This window comes from Chinchilla lanigera, unplaced genomic scaffold, assembly GCF_000276665.1.
Source record: "Chinchilla lanigera isolate Chin_1 unplaced genomic scaffold, ChiLan1.0 scaffold00011, whole genome shotgun sequence".
Taxonomy (NCBI): Eukaryota; Metazoa; Chordata; class Mammalia; order Rodentia; family Chinchillidae; genus Chinchilla; species Chinchilla lanigera.
This window is the reverse complement of record NW_004955412.1, coordinates 30,924,141-30,932,098: the sequence shown is the minus strand read 5'-3', so window position 1 is coordinate 30,932,098 and position 7,958 is coordinate 30,924,141. Positions and strand designations below refer to the sequence as shown.

The 7,958-nt window shown below is 43.5% G+C and overlaps 1 protein-coding gene across 1 annotated transcript in view; it reads left to right on the top strand.

The window, feature by feature from the left end:
* Positions 1–2,100: 2,100 nt before the first annotated feature.
* Prdm10 (PR domain containing 10) overlaps positions 2,101–7,958 on the top strand; it is a gene marked incomplete in the record, with an annotated part of 74,090 nt that continues 68,232 nt past the window's right edge. The window contains 1 exon segment of the mRNA XM_013511217.1: positions 2,101–3,076.

The window sequence follows — 7,958 nt, the reverse complement described above, 5'->3', positions numbered from 1 at the left end:
AAAGCGCCTGGCTGGCAAGCTCAAGGTCGTGAGTTCAGTTCCTGGTACCGGAGAAAAACCAAAAAAAAAAAACAAAACAAAACATTTAATTTCAAAGATCTTGGTTACAAGCGTGCTTCATCATGACAGAAGTGCCATGTGACAGTGTTTTTCATACCAAGTTCTGACCATATTAATGTCCACGAGTTTTCAAATATTTGATAAACACAATTATAAGGCAAAAGGAGAAATACCTTTCACAGTTGCACCTCTTTGGAGTTGCCCCCAGTTTCTTACTGAGGTGACCCCGTCTGGCTCAGACCCCTGAGAGCAAGCCTAACTTCCTGTAGTGCTTTTTCACCCTAGGGTGTTTTTCTGACCCTTGGAGTAGGACAAGAGACTAGAAGCAGGTCAGAGGAAGGAGCTGCTAAGAGGCAGAGAAGCCTGAGAAGTTTTAGGCAATTGCACAGGACTGAGGAGATAAGAAATTAGAGTTGGGGCTGCTGTGGGCATACTGACTTAGGGGCCAACACCCCAGAAACAGGCAAGGTGCAGGGAAGCGAGCTGGAGGTCCAGCACTGACTTTCCCTCGAGGGATTTGCTGACTAAGCTGTGCTAGTCAGAAGTCCGAAAGTCAAATGAAACACAGGTGAATAAAAGGGCAGGGTATTTGGTGGTCTCATATTGGTGGAAAGACTGAAACTGGAGCCCAAGGCCCTCCAGGGAGCAGGAGCTCTAAGACACACTGTAACATTTTTCTTGCAGTCCTGGGAGGGAGACCCTGGGCCAGACCTTGTCTTGCAGTCTTGTGTAGATCCTGCAGACCAGGCTGGAGTCAGCTCTTGCACTGCTGTTCTCTTCGCGAGGGATGGGATACCCTTGAGGGAGAGCTCCAGGAGTCTTCTGGGTTTGGTAATATTCTGTTTCAAGAGCCATGTACCTTTACTTTCTCTCTCTCAAACTAAATGATAATGGTGGTAATTTATGCACTTTCTGTAGGGAGCGATACACTCTGCTGCTTTTCGATTTCTACCTACTGTCTTGTGAGAGTAGAAGAGAGGACCCCTGACAGGTTCTGCTTTGAAATTGCCTTCCCCTTTTGCCAGCTAATCAACTCTCCTTTAGACAGAGGAAAAGGCAAACATCAAGGTTTGTCATTCCTTAGAACTCATACTAAGTGCTGGTTCCTTTTGAACTCTTGGGGATTTTCATGTAGGATTGTCAGACTCAGACCCCCAACAAGTCTCTTAACCTGGGTTTTTCTTTTCTTTGAATAAATGGCAAAGGCTCTTTTGAAGGACCTGGTGGTTACGAGCAGACTGTTGAATGTGCTGGGAGGATCTGGCTTTGTTTTTGGTACATGAAATATTCTCATCTGAACTAAGAAAAAAGTCATTTCAAAAGAAATGAACCCACATTTCTTGAGTTCATACGAAGAAGGATTGGCTTTCGTGCCCCTTTTGAGGCATGAAGGAAGGGGTGTCACAACTCAGAATGGGAAAAAGAACCTTCTTTCATAGAAGAAAATCCTTAGTTGAAAGTCCTTGAAGCCCTTTGTGCACAAGAAAAGTGAGGAAATGATTGCCTGGCGTGAAGGGCAGAAGGACCATGAATCTTGGAACCGGGGGAAACCAGCCACGATTCCTCCTGCAGCCTTGTTGGATTGCTCCGCTCCTGGGCTTGCTTTGTCCTATTTTTAAATCTAGTTTTGTTTGTTTTTAAAAATTAGTTCAATTTTCTTCTAGTTATGCATTATCTTTCTTACCCATTTAGCTCAGAGTAGTCTGCTTCATTTTTCCTTTTCTTTAGTACCCCGCCTCCTCGCCTGGTTCTTTTTTTTCTTGGATTTTTCTATTATTTCTCTAGTCCATTCATCTTATTTCTTCCCATTATTATTGGTTTCTTCTTCTTCTTTTTTTTTTTTTTTTGGTTTTTCTCCGGTACCGGAACCGAACTCACGACCTTGCGCTTGCCAGGCATGCGCTTTTGCCGCTGAGCTAAATCCCCAGCCCCCATTATTGGTTTCTTCTAGAATACTTCAGCTCTTTTCCTCCTGCTTCTCTGTTGCCCCCCTTCTTTCCTTTTGTATTAGTTTTCCTGTTGCAGGGATGAAATACCTGATACAATTTAAAAAGTGGAAGGTTTATTTTGGCCTAAGCTTTTTAGAGAATTCAGTCCGTGGTTGGTTGGCTTCAAGGCAAAAGCCACAGGACAGAAGGGGGAAGCAGGGGAAAACTGCTCCACCTAAGGGAGCCAGCGGGGTAGCAGAGCAGTTCCCTGCCTGTGACAGCCACCTCCAAGAGGCCCCGCCTCCTCCCAAGAGGCCCCGCCTCCTTACGGCTGGTGAACTATTGAACACATCAGTGGGTGAGTCCAGTGATGAGTGAAGCGCCCCCGTGATCTTGCACCTTCCACACACGTAAGAGTTTTGGGGGGCCATAAATACCTTCTCTTTTCCCATTATTTTTTTTGCTGTACTATTTTAAATTTGTGTCTCAAAAATGACCCTGATCATTATTCCTTTCATGTAACAGTGCTGCACTGGCAGTGTGGCTCAATCAGTGATAGAGCACGTGCTTATCAGGAACAAGGGCTGAGCGGCACCCCCAAACTAGAAAACTACAAGAAAGGTGCAGTGTTCTAGGCTCTGCTCTAACCACTTTGCAAGTAACAACTCATTTAACCCTGTTTACAACTCAAGCAGGTACTGTTCTTCTCAGTAACACAGATTATAAAGCTGAGTCGCAGTGACTCTTGTCAATCACTGGGGAGGTGAGGCCACACTAGACCTCAGCGGTGGTGGCTCCAGGCTGTGCCTGACTGCTCTGCTCAGCTGCTGATGGAGGGAGATGAGGGGCTGCGGGAGTGTCCGCACCCAGTTCAAGAGCAGAGGGCTGCTGTCACCAGCGTCTAATTAAACAATAAATGCGTGTCCACCCAGCTCCAGAACGTTTAGAAGCACTATAGCTGGAAGTCTTTTCCGTCTTCACAAGAGACTTCGTCTTCCTTTTCAAGCTTGTATTTCTTCAAGTTACACAACTTAAAAACTTCATTGACTCTGAGAGGCTGAGCCAGGCAGATCACAGGTTTGAGCCCAGAGTGGGCAACTTTGTGAGATCCTGTCTCAAAATACAACATAAGGGCTGGGGTAGGGAAGGTAGCTCAGAGCAAAGACCCTGGGTTCAATCCCCAGCCCTGCAAAACAACCAAAAAAACGCATCTTATAGAGCTGAAAAATACTTTGATGAATTTTATGAAGAGCAAACTGATTTGCCTAAATAAATTTAGTTTTGCTTTCTGTCTTTGTTTAGTCAGTGTAACATACACTTGCCTTTTTTTTTTTTTTTTCCAGTACTGGGTATTGAACCCAGGGCCTCATACAGTTTCTTAAATTTTTATTTAAACTTTATTTTATTTTGATTAAATTATGAAGAAAGTGCTTTTTTATTGTGGGAATCATAACATAGTGTGTGACATAATTTTAAAGGAATATATGTACAAATGTTATCAAATTACTTAAAATTAGCATTTGACTTCTACACTGTGTTGTCCTGTACTTCTTGCTAGAAAGGTTCTAGTTTGAGGGCTCTTACCTCACTTTTTTATTTAATTGTTATACAAGTCCTCATTCATTGTTGGGAGGCTTAATTTCATCCCTTTTGGTTTAGATCTTAGACATGTGCTTAGAGCTTAATATACAGTGCTTGAACTTTGCCTCGCTTTGCTTCAGCTGATTTTCTCCTTTATTCTCTACATCAAACTTTTCTTTGATGTGTAGCTTTTATCCTGAGACTTGGTAACCTCCTATGATTAGCTCTAGAAATTTCAAGTGTGTATTTGTTAATGAGGTAATTTCTATCTAGAATTTTTGTCTCAGACAAGAAGGAAGTAAAAAGGACAGAAAGAAGAGAATGGGTGGGAGGGAGAGAGAGAGATGAGGTGTGTATTTGTGGGGAGAGGCCTTAAAAAGTGAAAACATATTTTCCTAATGGAAGGGCTTGTTGCTTCTAGAGTGACCACCTTCAGAGTCTTTGCACAGGGTTTACATCCAGCTCACTGCCCTCTCAAATCTCATTAGCTCTTAAGTCTCTGCTTTTCTTGCTATGCCTGCTTCTGCATTTGTAGGTTGTCCTGAATGCTGGCAAAGCTGTTTTCCTTGATGAGCTACAGAGTGCAAGACTGTTTCTCTCTGGGACAGTAAGCTTAAAGAAATAAAAACAAAGCTAAGACCAGCATGTGATAGCAGGACTCTTGTTAAGGACATCACTAAATTCTTTCCATGGTCCGTCCAGTGGCTAGAGTACGAGTGCTGGCAGGCTAGGGCTCTGATTTTTGTGTTTCTTTATTTGCCCCTTGGGTTGAAATGAATCATTCAGACAGGCTCTCTGGTTCTTGGGCTTCTCGTGTATGAAATAGAAGTTACTCTGCATGATTGGTTCTTTACTGTCCCCTTAAAACACTAGTGTTCTAAAGGTGGGCAAGGTATGTTTTCTCTCTCCCGCTCTGGCTTGCTTGTCTTCTTTTCCCTTTTTCCCTTTGTCCCTCCCCCCCTCCCTCCCTTCCTTCCTTTTTAAACTTTTTTTGGTAGTGCCAAGGATCAAACCCAGGAACTCGTGCATGCTAGCCAAGTATTCCAGTACTGAGTTACATCCTTAGATAACCTTTCATTTAAAGAAAAATAAAAGAGTTGGTTGAATTTTGGGCTTTTAGTTCCACACAATTTCCTTAATTTTTGTTGCTTTTGTTGGCCATGTTAGCTAGCTCTAGGATGTGATAAGTGAAAAGTAGCAAAAAAAGTTGGTGGGAAACTCGGGAATACTTTTATGTTGCTTAATTTCACCTTTTAAAAAAATAGTAAAGTGAGATTGGCTGTGATTTTTATAGAGCCTATTCATGGAGTCATTCGTGTTGGAATTATAACAGAGTGTCAAGGGCTCTCGGCTGCGGGATGAGACATGGTACAGACTCTGGTTTACAGCGAGGGCTGCAGCTGTGAGCCTAGGCACATGCTGCCTCCCCCGCCAGCCCTGTGACCCTGGGTGAGTTGCTTCACCTTTCAGTTCCTCATCTTACACCCAAGACAAGGTTGATGTAGAATGATGGAGAAAACCACTGTCAAACAAAGACCCCAATTGGGCACTATGGTGAGATACATAGATAGAAGACTACTTCGTAGGTTATTGTGCGGATGAAATGAATTAATGCCCATGAAGTACTTAGAACATGCCTGGTGCATAATAAGTGCTAGACAGACTCTGAGCTTTTCTAATCTTGTGATGTAAACAAATTTATTAATATTTCATGGTGCTGTTGCTTCAGGGGTGCCATCATCTGCAGAGGCCTGAGGACCCTAGGCCTGGAATTGGTCTTCTAGTGCTAGCACCAGTTTTGTTACCGAGTGTTGTAAAATGGGATTGTCCATAATCTTCCTTTCCCCTTTTTTTTTTACCACTGAATGCCTCGATAAAGCTGTGTTTTCTCTGTATAAAGGAAAAATCACTTTTTTGCAGTTACCTGGTAGAAACTAATCAAATATGAGTTCAAAAGGGCTTCCTTTGTGCTTCTTGGCATGAAGGTATTTTGTGTTAGGTACATTAGTTACAATGACTATACATCTATATTCCTAGGTTTTTTATCCTTATAGACGAAGAAACTGAAACTCAGAGCTATTAAGCGAATTGCTAAAAACTGCCAGTGACAGATACAAGGTTTTAAGCCAGGCTGTCTGACTCTAAGCCGTACTCTAATATCAGTCCGTGCAAAACCAAATTCGAAGTCTAGTAGCTGTAGTATTTATGCTAATTCATTTAAAGGGAGCTCAAGTGTACCCCTTTAAAGGGAGACTAATTTCTATAAAGTATTCCAGAAGAATGATCTTTTTGTGCATGGGTCAGCAAGAGTTACCATGGAGCTGATACATATTCATCTAGAGACTGGGTAAAAGGTTAACAAAGTAAACAGTTGCTGCTATGTCAGCCCACCTGTTTCCCCATTGCCCTGGAAGACGCTTTTCCTCCCTGCCTGGGAGTGTGTGGCAGGGGGTCTGTTCCCTGCCTGCCTCTGTGCTGCCTTCTGTCTCCCCATTGCTGTGCAGCTCCGCCAGGCCATGCTTCTGCACATCGCACCCTGTGAATGGGTGCGCGTGTGAGAGGTGGCACTGGGTAATATAAGGGAGAGAACAAGAGAGCATTTCTCCCCTTCCCCACCACCGTGGTAGGTGGAGATGGTGCCCATCTGCTTCCAGCCTGGGCTTCCACCTGGTCCAGCCTCAACTCCCTCTGCAGATCAGGACTCAGCCTCTTCCATTTTTTTTTTTTCCTCATAATTTTTTTTTTTTTTGTCTTTTTGAGTCAGGGTTTCACTCTGCTGTTCAGGCTGCCCTTGAACTCACTTTGTAGCCCAGGCTGGCCTTGAACTCACAGCTATCCTCCTGCCTCAGCCTCCCAAGTGCTAGGATTATAGGCATGTACCACCATGCCTGACCTTTCTGATAATTTTTATGATCATTTTGTAGATCCACCCACCTCACTGTAACTTCTCTCTCTGGCATGTCATATCTAGTGTTGCCTGGCAGGAAAGGAGCCAAGAGTTTTCCTAGTTAGTTTATAATATGTAAGTGCATTTTCTGGAATGTGGCATGCTTCTTTCTTTAGCAATAATGATGCATCTGGCATATAAGATACCAGCCCAGGGTAAAAAACTCTGTGGATTCTTTTTTATTATTTTTATTTTATGGTAACAAGGTGGGGGGTAGGGCCTTCAGGCTGAACTACATGCCTGTTCTTTTAAACAATTTTTTCATTTTGAGATAGGATCTCTCTAAGTTGCTAAGTTTCCCAGGTGGGATTTGAATTTGTGATTCTCCTGCCTCAGCCCTCTAGGGATCTGGGATTACAGGCAAGTGCCGTCATGCCTGGCTTATATCTACCTCTGAGGCCAGAGTTGGGCTTCGTTTTCCTTCTCTATGTGTAAGCAGTAAAAACAGGGAGCTTCTGAACTCCAAGTCCTGGGGGTTCTGTGGTCATGGCTGTGGCCAGGAAGGGCCAGGGATGGTGGGGTGAGGTGATGGGAACTGCCTGGGAAAGGGGTGATTGTGCAGGCTGGTCACATCGGATGAGCCACTGTCTGGAGCACCTGCCCCTGCCTTTGAGCTGGTTCAAGAAGTGGGAAATTTTGTTTCTCTCTCTTGTCTACCTACTTGCAGTCACCCTCAGGATGTCATGTGGGGTGAGCTGGAAAGCCGTCTTCTCCCTTGGCCGGTAAGCTCCATAGGAACAAGCTTTGCTCAACTTTCTTATTTATCCCCAGTGCTGTCCAGGTACAAAGGAGTGTGTTCAGTGTCTACCAGGCAGAAAAACCTTGCTGGCTTTCCTTTAGTGTTTATCATTATGTTATGTGGTCACAAATGTTGCCATGTTTTATTGAAGCTAAGATGCTAATAGTAAGAGACAAAATTATTTTATATATAGGTTTAAAAAAAAAAAAAAAGCCAGGTGTGGTGATACACACCTGTAATCCTAACACTTGGGAGGCTGAGGCAGGAGAACTGCTCTGAGTCGGAGGCCAGCCTGGGCTACTAGTGATTTAAAGGGCAGCCTAAACTACATAGAAGACCCTGTATCTACGAACAAACTTACAAACAACCCCCCACAAAAGTCCTATCCAGTTAAACTCAGGCACCAGTACTTTTTGTCCCTTAGAAATTTTATTACGTACTTTTATTTTATTTATTCTTATTTTTTTCTTATGGCAATCCTCTTGCCTCAGTCTCTGGAGTGCAGGGATTATAGGCATGTGCCACCACACCTGGCTTATTTTATCATTCTTATGTAGGCATGAAAGGAGAAATTTAAGTGAAATAAATTGAGGAATGACTAAAATTTTTTACTGTAAGAGTCTGGTTGGGCTGGGGATATAGCTCAGTGGTGCAAGTGCTTGCCTGGCAAGGTCCTGAGTTCAATTCCTGATACCAAAAAAAA